Source organism: Gopherus evgoodei, chromosome 23 (genome assembly GCF_007399415.2).
Source record: "Gopherus evgoodei ecotype Sinaloan lineage chromosome 23, rGopEvg1_v1.p, whole genome shotgun sequence".
NCBI classification, from domain to species: Eukaryota; Metazoa; Chordata; order Testudines; family Testudinidae; genus Gopherus; species Gopherus evgoodei.
This window is the reverse complement of record NC_044344.1, coordinates 15646298-15659475: the sequence shown is the minus strand read 5'-3', so window position 1 is coordinate 15659475 and position 13178 is coordinate 15646298. Positions and strand designations below refer to the sequence as shown.

The 13178-nt window shown below is 36.7% G+C and overlaps 2 long non-coding RNA genes across 5 annotated transcripts; one reads left to right on the top strand and one right to left on the bottom strand.

Moving 5' to 3' along the window:
- Positions 1-2379: 2379 nt before the first annotated feature.
- LOC115639015 lies at positions 2380-6903 on the bottom strand. Of its 3 annotated transcripts, none has more exons than XR_003997565.1 (3): positions 6618-6903; positions 2942-3076; positions 2380-2420 (listed from the first exon to the last, which is right to left on the bottom strand). It is a non-coding gene; the product is annotated as an uncharacterized LOC115639015 (long non-coding RNA). The 3 variants fall into 3 exon arrangements; XR_003997567.1 differs by lacking the exon at positions 6618-6903 and adding an exon at positions 6185-6607; XR_003997566.1 differs by lacking the exon at positions 6618-6903 and adding an exon at positions 4296-4641.
- Positions 6904-8658: 1755 nt separating this feature from the next.
- LOC115639025 lies at positions 8659-13178 on the top strand. Of its 2 annotated transcripts, none has more exons than XR_003997573.1 (3): positions 8659-8944; positions 12482-12616; positions 13138-13178. It is a non-coding gene; the product is annotated as an uncharacterized LOC115639025 (long non-coding RNA). The 2 variants fall into 2 exon arrangements; XR_003997574.1 differs by lacking the exon at positions 8659-8944 and adding an exon at positions 10746-11262.

Genomic DNA, 13178 nt, shown 5'->3' with positions numbered 1-13178 from the left:
AAACTAGGTTTATAAAGGGGATTTACTACGTCAAACACTGTTTGTTAAGCACAGGATAAAAAAGGGCTTGAAACTATTCAATACCAATGTAGGTTAAGAGAAAAACATTATAAACTAAGTTTAAAAGGATAATTAAGTGATGCAAAACCTGTTTTGTAAGGACATAAGCAAAAACTATAAAGAAATACTTAAAAACTAGGTTTAAAAAAAATTAACCAAGGCAAATCCTGTTTGGGGTGCCCTGAGTAAAAAAGTGAATAAAAAGGGATTGAAACTATTGAATGCCAACATAGGTTAAGAAAAGCTTTTTAATATTAAAAGCAATACAGCTAGGTTTAAAAGGGGAATTGACTGAAGCAAAACCTGTTAAGTAAGCACATGGCCAAAAACTATAAAGGGGTACTAAGAAAAAGGCATTTAAAAACTAGGTTTAAAAGAAAATGTACTAAGGCAGTGTAATAAAAGTGAATAAAACGTATTAAAACCAGTCAATACCAATGTAGGTTAAGAAAAAACGAGGTTTAAAAGGAAAATTGACTGTTCGGTAAGCCCAGGGTAAAAACTCTATAAAAAAGTGGCTAAGAAAAATACAATAAAGCTCAGGGTAAAATTAAAAAATGTTTACCTTTGCAGTCTTTTTGTAAAACGAGCCCCCTTTGCAACGGGCAAAGATAGACAGCACACGATGGAATCAAAAAAAAAAGAGAGAAAACAACATTGGCGCCAAAGTGTGGCGCCGACGGCCATTTTGAAAAAGTGTGTGTGTGTGTGTTTGACTAGGGAAGGTATTGTGTGTGTATGTGCTTGTGTACATGGAGAGAAAAAGGTTGAAAGAAGAGTGTAAAGGGAAAAAAGAAGTTTGAGTAAGGTTTAGAGAAAAAAAGGAAATTTGAAAGAAGAGGTAAGTTATTGAAGAAAAGAGGCTGGTTATGAAAGAATAGAAAGAGAGAACTTTTTAAAAAAGGAAATATTTGTTTTTGAAGGGCTAGTTTAAGAAAAAAGTTAAATAATATTGACAACTAGGTTGAAAAAGGGAAAGGCAAAACCTGTTTGGGAGGCCCAGGGTAAAAAAAGTGAATAAAAAGGCATTGAAACTATTGAATACCAATATAGGTTAAGCAAAAAGCATTACAAACATTAAAAACTAGGTTTAAAAGGGGAAATTTACTAAGGCAAAACCTGTTTAGTAAGCACATGGCCAAAAACTATAAAGGGGTACTAAGAAAAAAGCATTTAAAATGATTAAAAACTAGGTTTAAAAAGGGAATTGACTGAGGCAAAGCCTGTTTGGTAAGCACAGGGTAAAAAAGTGAGTAAAAAAGCATTGAAACTATTCAATACCAGTGTAGGTTAAGAAAAAAAGAGGTTTTTAGTGAGTTTGAGTAAGGGAGAGGATGGCAAAGGCTTAGTTTGGTAGGCAAGTAAAGAATAGAAATTTTTGAGATAAATGTAAAAGGTGTATTAAATATCAGGGTGGGTTAAGAGAAAAGTTAAATAATATTGAAAACTAGGTTTATAAAGGGAATTTACTAAGGCAAAACCTGTTTGGTAAGCACAGGATAAAAAAGCATTGAAACTATTCAATACCAATATAGGTTAAGAAAAAAGCATTTAAAAACTAGGTTTAAAAAGGGAATTTACTACGGCGGAGCCTGTTTGGTAAGCACAGGGTAAAAAAAATGAATAAAAAAGCACTGAAACTATTCAATACCAGCGTAGATGAAAAAAAAGAAGAGCCCCCTTTGCAACGGGCAAAGATAGACAGCACACGATGGAATGAAAAAAAAAGAAGGAAAACAACATTGGCGCCAAAGTGTGGCGCTGACGGCCATTTTGAAAAAGAGTGTGTGCGTGTATGTGTTTGACTATGGGGGAGTGTTGTGTATGTTTGTGCTTGGTGACATGAAGAGGAAAAGAGAGAATTATGAAAGAATAGGGGGGATAAAACTTAAAGAAAAAGGAAATATATTAAAAACTAGGTTGAAAAAGGGAAAGGCAAAACCTGTCTGAAAGGCCCAGGGTAAAAAAGGGAGTGAAAACTATTTAATACCGAGGTAGGTTAAAAATTTGCTAAAAAAGGCATTAAAAGTATTCAATACCAATGTAGGTTAAGAAAAAACGAGGTTTAAAAGGAAAATTGACAAAGGCAAAGCCTGTTTGGGAGGCCCTGGGTAAAAACTATTGACTACCCGTGTAGGTTAAAAAAAAAAACATTAAAAACTAGGTTTAAAAGGAAAATTGACTGTGTAGTAAGCACATGGCCAGTAAATTTAAAAGAAAAATTGCCTGTGCAGTAAGCACAGGGTAAAAACTCTATTAAAAAGTGGCTAAGAAAAATACAATAAAGCTCAGGGTAAAATAAGAGAAAATGTTTACCTTTGCAGTCTTTTTGTAAATGAGGCAGCTTTTCTGGTTTAACCCTAGTAAATAAAACACATTAAAACTATTCAATACCAATGTAGGTTAAGAAAAAAGCATTTAAAAACATTAAAAACTAGGTTTAAAAGGGGAAATTTACTAAGGCAAAACCTGTTTAGTAAGCACATGGCCAAAAACTATAAAGGGGTACTAAGAAAAAAGCATTTAAAATGATTAAAAACTAGGTTTAAAAAGGGAATTGACTGAGGCAAAGCCTGTTTGGTAAGCACAGGGTAAAAAAGTGAGTAAAAAAGCATTGAAACTATTCAATACCAGTGTAGGTTAAGAAAAAAAGAGAGGTTAAAAAAAAGAACAGGACAAAGAGCAAAAATAGAGAGCACATGGTGGAATCTGAATGAGACAGAGAGAAGCAGGCAGAGTCTGTTTAGTAAGCACAGGATAAAAAAGCATTCAGAATCAGGGTGGGTTAAAAGAAAGAACAAGACAAGAAAGAGAGCTCCCTCTGCAAAGGGCAAAGATAGAGAGCACATGGTGGAATCAGAAAGAGAGCGAGAATTCTCACCTTTGAAGTCTTTCTGTAGAATGAGGCAACTTTTCTGGTTCAGACCCTCTCACACTTGTTATCAATTCCTTTGGATCGGCCCAATCAGAGGTGGTTTTACAGCAGCGTCATAGAATTCATTTTCCTGAACCAATCCTAGTGTCCCAAGATTTTAAACAAGAGCCAGCTCCCTCCTTTCCCCCCTCCCCTCCTCTGTCCCCCTCCCTTTTAACTGTTTTTTTCTTATCTAAAGAAACAGACCCCCAGCATTTTCCAGCTACGTAGCCCTTTTACAAAGGGGTTTTTATAAAAGTTAAAACCATAAGCTTTTAGTAATACACCATTTTTAACACATGTTAAAGTTACCTTAGTTTTGCAAAGGAATAAGAGACATCCCTTTTGTATGTGTTGTAATAAAAAAATATGCAGAAGCACCCCAGGTTAATAGTAACAAACAATTTATAAACCCCTTATTTTGTAAACCAGTAAATTAGAAAGACAAAGAAGTAAAGCGCCTGTTAGCAAAGCAGCCTCTGTGAGTTAGTGGATCAGAGATAAGAAGGCTGCTTCTGACCCAAGCTTTTTAACAAACACATGTTAAAGTTACATTAAGTTTTGCAAGGGGATAATGGCTTAAAAAGACAAACCTAAACCACATTTCTTTTACATTTGTGTTGTAATAAAAAAGAGCAGGCAGAAGTACCCCAGGTTTTTAGTAACAGACAGTTAAAAAAACCCTTATTTTGTAAACCAGTGGATTAGAAAGACAAAGAAGCAAAGCGCCTGTTAGCAAAGCAGCCTCTGTGAGTTAGTGGATCAGAGATAAGAAGGCTGCTTCTGACCCAAACTTTTTAACAAACACAAGTTACAACTACATTAAGTTTTGCAAAGGGATAATGACTTGAAAAGACAAACTTAAGACACAACCCTTTTGTATGTGTTGTAATAAAAAATTATGCAGAAGCACCCTAGGTTTAAAACCCCAGGTTTTTAGTAACAGACGGTTTATAGTCCCCTTATTTTGTAAGCCAGTGGATTAGAGAGAAGAAGAAGATTGCTTCTTTCCCCACTGTTTAACAAAGAGAGGTGAAAGGCTTTTAAGGGAATAAACAAAAGACATGCCTAAATGAAGACACATTTCTTTATTTACCCCCCTTGACACAAGTGTTTCAGTAAAAAAGAGCAGGCAGAAGCACCCCAGGTTTTTAATAACAAACAGTTTATAAACCCCTTATTTTGTAAACCAATGGAATAGAAAGACAAAGAAGCAAAGTATTTTGTTAACCATTGGATCAGAGAGAAGAAGATTGCTTTTTTACCTGCTTTTTAACAAAGAGAGGTGAAAAGGAATAAACAGTTGAAAAGACAAGCCTACCAGAAGACCCATAACCTTCATTTAGCCCCTCAGGCACAGGTGTTTCAATAACATGCAAGTCCGCAGAAACAACCCAGGCTTAAAAACACAGAAAACCTGTTTATAAAAGTTTTTCCCTAGGTTTAGGCTAGCACTGGTCATTTTTTAGTAAGGACAGCAGGCTTTTGCAGCAGAGCAGCTGTCAGCAAAAACAGCCTCTGTAAACCAGTAAATCAGAGATAAGGCGGCTGCTTCTTTGCCTGTTTTTTAACACATACAAGTGAAAGTTATATTAAGTTTCGTAGAGGACAACACTCTTTTTTAGTAAAAACAATGTGAAACTGCAGCAAAGCGCCTGTTAGCAAAGCAGCCTCTGTGAGTCAGTGGATCAGAGATAAGAAGGCTGCTTCTGATCCAAGCTTTTTAAAGTTACATTAAATTTTGCAAGGGGATAATGACTCGAAAAGACAAACCTAAGACACAACCCTTTTGTATGTGTTGCAATAAAAAATTATGCAGAAGGACCCTAGGCTTAAAACCCCAGGTTTTTAGTAACAGACGGTTTATAGTCCCCTTATTTTGTAAGCCAGTGGATTGGAGAGAAGAAGAAGATTGCTTCTTTCCCCACTTTCTAACAAAGAGAGGTGAAAGGCTTTTAAGGGAATAAACCCTTGAAAAGACATGCCTAAATGAAGACACTTTTCTTTATTTACCCCCCTTGACACAAGTGTTTCAGTAAAAAAAGAGCAGGCAGAAGCACCCCTGGTTTTTTAGTAACAAACAGTTTATAAACCTCTTATTTTGTAAACCAGTGGATTAGAGAGAAGAAGATTGCTTCTTTCCCCACTTTTTAACAAAGAAAGGTAAAAGACATGCCAAAATGAAGGCATTCTCCTTTGGTATAGGTGTTTTAATAAAAAAAAGAGCATGCACAAACAGTCTAGGGTTATAAAAGTAATGTATAGTGACCAAAAAAAAATAATTTTCCCCTAGGTTTTAGACTAGCACTGCTTATTTTTTAGTAAAAACTGTGAAGCTGCAGCAGAGCCCTGTTCTGCTCTTATCTAAACAACCAGGACCCTGTAACAAAAGCTGAACAACACATACTAGAAACCATTTTAAAGGAGGGCTTTAAACTAGGTTCGACGGGGCAGGTGAGCAAACACCCCACAGGTAAGTGGGGAACAAGACCTGGGAGATGGGTCGGAAACAGGAGGGAGCATGGGCTATAATGGCAGAGAGAAAGGAGGGTCAGGGCAAAGCTGGGAGGCAAGATCAAACCAGTATCTTAGATGCCTATATACAAATGCAAGAAAAAGCAGTCTCTGTGAGTTAGTGGATCAGAGATAAGAAGGCTGCTTCTGACCCAAGCTTTTTAACAAGCACATGTTAAAGTTACATTAAGTTTTGCAAGGGGATAATGACTCGAAAAGACAAACCTAAGACACAACCCTTTTGTATGTGTTGTAATAAAAAATTATGCAGAAGCACCCTAGGCTTAAAACCCCAGGTTTTAATAACAGACGGTTTATATTTCCCTTATTTTGTAAACCACTGGATTAGAGAGAAGATTGCTTCTTTCCCCGCTTTTTAACAAAGAAAGGTAAAAGACATGCCAAAATGAAGGCACAGTCCTTTGGTGTAGGTGTTTTAATAAAAAAAAAGCATGCACAAACAGTCTAGGGTTATGAAAGTAATGTATAGTGACCAAAAAAAAAAATTTTCCCCTAGGTTTTAGACTAGCACTGCTTATTTTTTAGAGCCCTGTTCTGCTCTTAGCTAAACAACCAGGACCCTGTAACAAAAGCTGAACAACACATACTATAAACCATTTTAAAACGTGTTTTTTTGAAGTAATGTCTAAAACCCCCTCTTTTTAACGTATTAAATACATGAAATAACAAACTTACTTGAAGACACATTTCTTTATTTGTAGGGGTATTTCAATTAAAAAAAAGAGCATGCAGAAGCATCCCTGACCTAAGCCCACAAAACCCTTACTAAGAAAAAGTCCCCCCCCCCGTCCCCCCAGGTTTTTAGTGTGAACCACTTGAAACAGCCTTTTGAAGGTAGTGGATTAGAAAAGAAGACCCCTTTGAAAAACAGGCTACCTGAAGACACTTTTTTTGTTGTTGTTGTTTTTTTGGTATTTAGCCCCCTTGGCATAAGTGTTTCATTAAAATGTAAAAGAGCAGGCAGAAGCACCCCAGATTTTTAGTAACAGATGGTTTATATACCCCTTATTTTGTTAACCATTGGATCAGAGAGAAGAAGATTGCTTTTTTACCTGCTTTTTAACAAAGAGAGGTGAAAAGGAATAAACAGTTGAAAAGACAAGCCTACCTGAAGACCCATAACCTTCATTTAGCCTCTCAGGCATAGGTGTTTCAATAACATGCAAATCCGCAGAAACAACCCAGGCTTAAAAACACAGAAAGTTTTTCCCTAGGTTTAGGCTAGCACTGGTCATTTTTTAGTAAGGACAGCAGGCTTTTGCAGCAGAGCAGCTGTCAGCAAAAACAGCCTCTGTAAACCAGTAGATCAGAGATAAGGCGGCTGCTTCTTTGCCTGTTTTTTAACACATACAAGTGGAAGTTATATTAAGTTTTGTAGAGGAGTAAACACTTTAAAAGACAAGCCTATATAAAGACAGAGCCCTTTATTTAACATTTTTACATGCGTGTTTTAATTAAAAAGAGGGCTTGCAGAAAACACGCCAGAGTGGAAACCACAGAACCTTAGTAACAGCTAGTTTATATCCTCCTTATTTTGTAATCCAGGGGATCAGAGAGAAGTTTATTTTCCTTCCCATATATTTGAAGCATTATGTTTTATAAAGTTTATTATGAAAAAGCAGTATTGCCTGAGCTGTAACAAAACAAGGCCCCTCTTAGAGATATTTTGTAGAAGTTTAGTGAACTAAAAGGTTTAAGATACTAGCCTGTTCTTTTAAAAACAGTGTTTTTAAAGTACCAAAACAACAACTGGGTAAGAATATGAAAACTGGCAATTGAGGGGAGCTTATATATGTTTTAATTAGAAAAAAAACAACAACCACGCAAGATTGCTTTTTAAAGGTTTACCAGAGATATGGAGCCCTCCTCACCCCCGCTCCACACACACACACACACACACTCTTTTCTCCTCCCCCCGCCACCCTTCCCCTTTTTTTTCTTCTTTTTTTAAACTGTTTTTTAAAATTTAAACCAAGGACAAACTTTTTTTTTTTTTTAAAAGCCAGGGCCACAGAGATCAGGCCATGCGGGTAAGAAAGCTGTTCTGAGTTTTAGGGGGCATGTTGATAACTTTTTCAGTGAAACAGTTTTGTAGGCAGCCTGTCTGTGTAAGTTGTTATGCTTTAGCATGGGCAAACGTTTATTGTTTGAAAGCACTTTTTTACTTTATGAGGTATTATCTCCCCCCATCTTACGGCCTATCAGAAATATTAAAAACAACAAGCTAAAAGATACATTGCAGCAAGGACTGCAAAACAATAGTTACAATATTGTTAATTATTACCTTGTCTAAGGCCCTAGAAAATATATTTTGTTTTGTTTTTATAAAACATTTTTATGCAAACTGTAACCTAGCATGATGATGTGAATTGTAAAATTAAAGAAATTAGCAGTGCTTTGTGTATGGAAAGTGTGTTAAATATCATCATCATGCTGGAATACGCACTGCAGTGCCTCTGTTTAACCCAGGAACATTTAGCTCTAGGGGCAAAAGCGGTGGACAGCTTTCTTACCCACATGGCCTGATCTCTGTGGCCCTGGCTTTTAAAAAAAAAAAAAAGTTTGTCCTTGGTTTAAATTTTAAAAAACAGTTTAAAAAAAGAAGAAAAAAAAGGGGAAGGGTGGCGGGGGGAGGAGAAAAGAGTGTGTGTGTGTGTGTGTGTGGAGCGGGGGTGAGGAGGGCTCCATATCTCTGGTAAACCTTTAAAAAGCAATCTTGCGTGGTTGTTGTTTTTTTTCTAATTAAAACATATATAAGCTCCCCTCAATTGCCAGTTTTCATATTCTTACCCAGTTGTTGTTTTGGTACTTTAAAAACACTGTTTTTAAAAGAACAGGCTAGTATCTTAAACCTTTTAGTTCACTAAACTTCTACAAAATATCTCTAAGAGGGGCCTTGTTTTGTTACAGCTCAGGCAATACTGCTTTTTCATAATAAACTTTACAAAACATAATGCTTCAAATATATGGGAAGGAAAATAAACTTCTCTCTGATCCCCTGGATTACAAAATAAGGAGGATATAAACTAGCTGTTACTAAGGTTCTGTGGTTTCCACTCTGGCGTGTTTTCTGCAAGCCCTCTTTTTAATTAAAACACGCATGTAAAAATGTTAAATAAAGGGCTCTGTCTTTATATAGGCTTGTCTTTTAAAGTGTTTACTCCTCTACAAAACTTAATATAACTTCCACTTGTATGTGTTAAAAAACAGGCAAAGAAGCAGCCGCCTTATCTCTGATCTACTGGTTTACAGAGGCTGTTTTTGCTGACAGCTGCTCTGCTGCAAAAGCCTGCTGTCCTTACTAAAAAATGACCAGTGCTAGCCTAAACCTAGGGAAAAACTTTCTGTGTTTTTAAGCCTGGGTTGTTTCTGCGGATTTGCATGTTATTGAAACACCTATGCCTGAGAGGCTAAATGAAGGTTATGGGTCTTCAGGTAGGCTTGTCTTTTCAACTGTTTATTCCTTTTCACCTCTCTTTGTTAAAAAGCAGGTAAAAAAGCAATCTTCTTCTCTCTGATCCAATGGTTAACAAAATAAGGGGTATATAAACCATCTGTTACTAAAAATCTGGGGTGCTTCTGCCTGCTCTTTTACATTTTAATGAAACACTTATGCCAAGGGGGCTAAATACCAAAAAAACAACAACAAAAAAAGTGTCTTCAGGTAGCCTGTTTTTCAAAGGGGTCTTCTTTTCTAATCCACTACCTTCAAAAGGCTGTTTCAAGTGGTTCACACTAAAAACCTGGGGGGACGGGGGGGGGACTTTTTCTTAGTAAGGGTTTTGTGGGCTTAGGTCAGGGATGCTTCTGCATGCTCTTTTTTTTAATTGAAATACCCCTACAAATAAAGAAATGTGTCTTCAAGTAAGTTTGTTATTTCATGTATTTAATACGTTAAAAAGAGGGGGTTTTAGACATTACTTCAAAAAAACACGTTTTAAAATGGTTTATAGTATGTGTTGTTCAGCTTTTGTTACAGGGTCCTGGTTGTTTAGCTAAGAGCAGAACAGGGCTCTAAAAAATAAGCAGTGCTAGTCTAAAACCTAGGGGGAAATTTTTTTTTTTTGGTCACTATACATTACTTTCATAACCCTAGACTGTTTGTGCATGCTCTTTTTTTTATTAAAACACCTACACCAAAGGACTGTGCCTTCATTTTGGCATGTCTTTTACCTTTCTTTGTTAAAAAGCGGGGAAAGAAGCAATCTTCTCTCTAATCCAGTGGTTTACAAAATAAGGGAAATATAAACCGTCTGTTATTAAAACCTGGGGTTTTAAGCCTAGGGTGCTTCTGCATAATTTTTTATTACAACACATACAAAAGGGTTGTGTCTTAGGTTTGTCTTTTCGAGTCATTATCCCCTTGCAAAACTTAATGTAACTTTAACATGTGCTTGTTAAAAAGCTTGGGTCAGAAGCAGCCTTCTTATCTCTGATCCACTAACTCACAGAGACTGCTTTTTCTTGCATTTGTATATAGGCATCTAAGATACTGGTTTGATCTTGCCTCCCAGCTTTGCCCTGACCCTCCTTTCTCTCTGCCATTATAGCCCATGCTCCCTCCTGTTTCCGACCCATCTCCCAGGTCTTGTTCCCCACTTACCTGTGGGGTGTTTGCTCACCTGCCCCGTCGAACCTAGTTTAAAGCCCTCCTTTAAAATGGTTTCTAGTATGTGTTGTTCAGCTTTTGTTACAGGGTCCTGGTTGTTTAGATAAGAGCAGAACAGGGCTCTGCTGCAGCTTCACAGTTTTTACTAAAAAATAAGCAGTGCTAGTCTAAAACCTAGGGGAAAATTATTTTTTTTTGGTCACTATACATTACTTTTATAACCCTAGACTGTTTGTGCATGCTCTTTTTTTTATTAAAACACCTATACCAAAGGAGAATGCCTTCATTTTGGCATGTCTTTTACCTCTTTGTTAGAAAGTGGGGAAAGAAGCAATCTTCTTCTCTCTAATCCACTGGTTTACAAAATAAGAGGTTTATAAACTGTTTGTTACTAAAAAACCAGGGGTGCTTCTGCCTGCTCTTTTTTTACTGAAACACTTGTGTCAAGGGGGGTAAATAAAGAAAAGTGTCTTCATTTAGGCATGTCTTTTCAAGGGTTTATTCCCTTAAAAGCCTTTCACCTCTCTTTGTTAGAAAGTGGGGAAAGAAGCAATCTTCTTCTTCTCTCCAATCCACTGGCTTACAAAATAAGGGGACTATAAACCGTCTGTTACTAAAAACCTGGGGTTTTAAGCCTAGGGTGCTTCTGCATAATTTTTTATTGCAACACATACAAAAGGGTTGTGTCTTAGGTTTGTCTTTTCGAGTCATTATCCCCTTGCAAAATTTAATGTAACTTTAAAAAGCTTGGATCAGAAGCAGCCTTCTTATCTCTGATCCACTGACTCACAGAGGCTGCTTTGCTAACAGGCGCTTTGCTGCAGTTTCACATTGTTTTTACTAAAAAAGAGTGTTGTCCTCTACGAAACTTAATATAACTTTCACTTGTATGTGTTAAAAAACAGGCAAAGAAGCAGCCGCCTTATCTCTGATTTACTGGTTTACAGAGGCTGTTTTTGCTGACAGCTGCTCTGCTGCAAAAGCCTGCTGTCCTTACTAAAAAATGACCAGTGCTAGCCTAAACCTAGGGAAAAACTTTTATAAACAGGTTTTCTGTGTTTTTAAGCCTGGGTTGTTTCTGCGGACTTGCATGTTATTGAAACACCTGTGCCTGAGGGGCTAAATGAAGGTTATGGGTCTTCTGGTAGGCTTGTCTTTTCAACTGTTTATTCCTTTTCACCTCTCTTTGTTAAAAAGCAGGTAAAAAAGCAATCTTCTTCTCTCTGATCCAATGGTTAACAAAATACTTTGCTTCTTTGTCTTTCTATTCCATTGGTTTACAAAATAAGGGGTTTATAAACTGTTTGTTATTAAAAACCTGGGGTGCTTCTGCCTGCTCTTTTTTACTGAAACACTTGTGTCAAGGGGGGTAAATAAAGAAATGTGTCTTCATTTAGGCATGTCTTTTGTTTATTCCCTTAAAAGCCTTTCACCTCTCTTTGTTAAACAGTGGGGAAAGAAGCAATCTTCTTCTTCTCTCTAATCCACTGGCTTACAAAATAAGGGGACTATAAACCGTCTGTTACTAAAAACCTGGGGTTTTAAACCTAGGGTGCTTCTGCATAATTTTTTATTACAACACATACAAAAGGGTTGTGTCTTAAGTTTGTCTTTTCAAGTCATTATCCCTTTGCAAAACTTAATGTAGTTGTAACTTGTGTTTGTTAAAAAGTTTGGGTCAGAAGCAGCCTTCTTATCTCTGATCCACTAACTCACAGAGGCTGCTTTGCTAACAGGCGCTTTGCTTCTTTGTCTTTCTAATCCACTGGTTTACAAAATAAGGGTTTTTTTAACTGTCTGTTACTAAAAACCTGGGGTACTTCTGCCTGCTCTTTTTTATTACAACACAAATGTAAAAGAAATGTGGTTTAGGTTTGTCTTTTTAAGCCATTATCCCCTTGCAAAACTTAATGTAACTTTAACATGTGTTTGTTAAAAAGCTTGGGTCAGAAGCAGCCTTCTTATCTCTGATCCACTAACTCACAGAGGCTGCTTTGCTAACAGGCGCTTTACTTCTTTGTCTTTCTAATTTACTGGTTTACAAAATAAGGGGTTTATAAATTGTTTGTTACTATTAACCTGGGGTGCTTCTGCATATTTTTTTATTACAACACATACAAAAGGGATGTCTCTTATTCCTTTGCAAAACTAAGGTAACTTTAACATGTGTTAAAAATGGTGTATTACTAAAAGCTTATGGTTTTAACTTTTATAAAAACCCCTTTGTAAAAGGGCTACGTAGCTGGAAAATGCTGGGGGTCTGTTTCTTTAGATAAGAAAAAAACAGTTAAAAGGGAGGGGGACAGAGGAGGGGAGGGGGGAAAGGAGGGAGCTGGCTCTTGTTTAAAATCTTGGGACACTAGGATTGGTTCAGGAAAATGAATTCTATGACGCTGCTGTAAAACCACCTCTGATTGGGCCGATCCAAAGGAATTGATAACAAGTGTGAGAGGGTCTGAACCAGAAAAGTTGCCTCATTCTACAGAAAGACTTCAAAGGTGAGAATTCTCGCTCTCTTTCTGATTCCACCATGTGCTCTCTATCTTTGCCCTTTGCAGAGGGAGCTCTCTTTCTTGTCTTGTTCTTTCTTTTAACCCACCCTGATTCTGAATGCTTTTTTATCCTGTGCTTACTAAACAGACTCTGCCTGCTTCTCTCTGTCTCATTCAGATTCCACCATGTGCTCTCTATTTTTGCTCTTTGTCCTGTTCTTTTTTTTAACCTCTCTTTTTTTCTTAACCTACACTGGTATTGAATAGTTTCAATGCTTTTTTACTCACTTTTTTACCCTGTGCTTACCAAACAGGCTTTGCCTCAGTCAATTCCCTTTTTAAACCTAGTTTTTAATCATTTTAAATGCTTTTTTCTTAGTACCCCTTTATAGTTTTTGGCCATGTGCTTACTAAACAGGTTTTGCCTTAGTAAATTTCCCCTTTTAAACCTAGTTTTTAATGTTTTTAAATGCTTTTTTCTTAACCTACATTGGTATTGAATAGTTTTAATGTGTTTTATTTACTAGGGTTAAACCAGAAAAGCTGCCTCATTTACAAAAAGACTGCA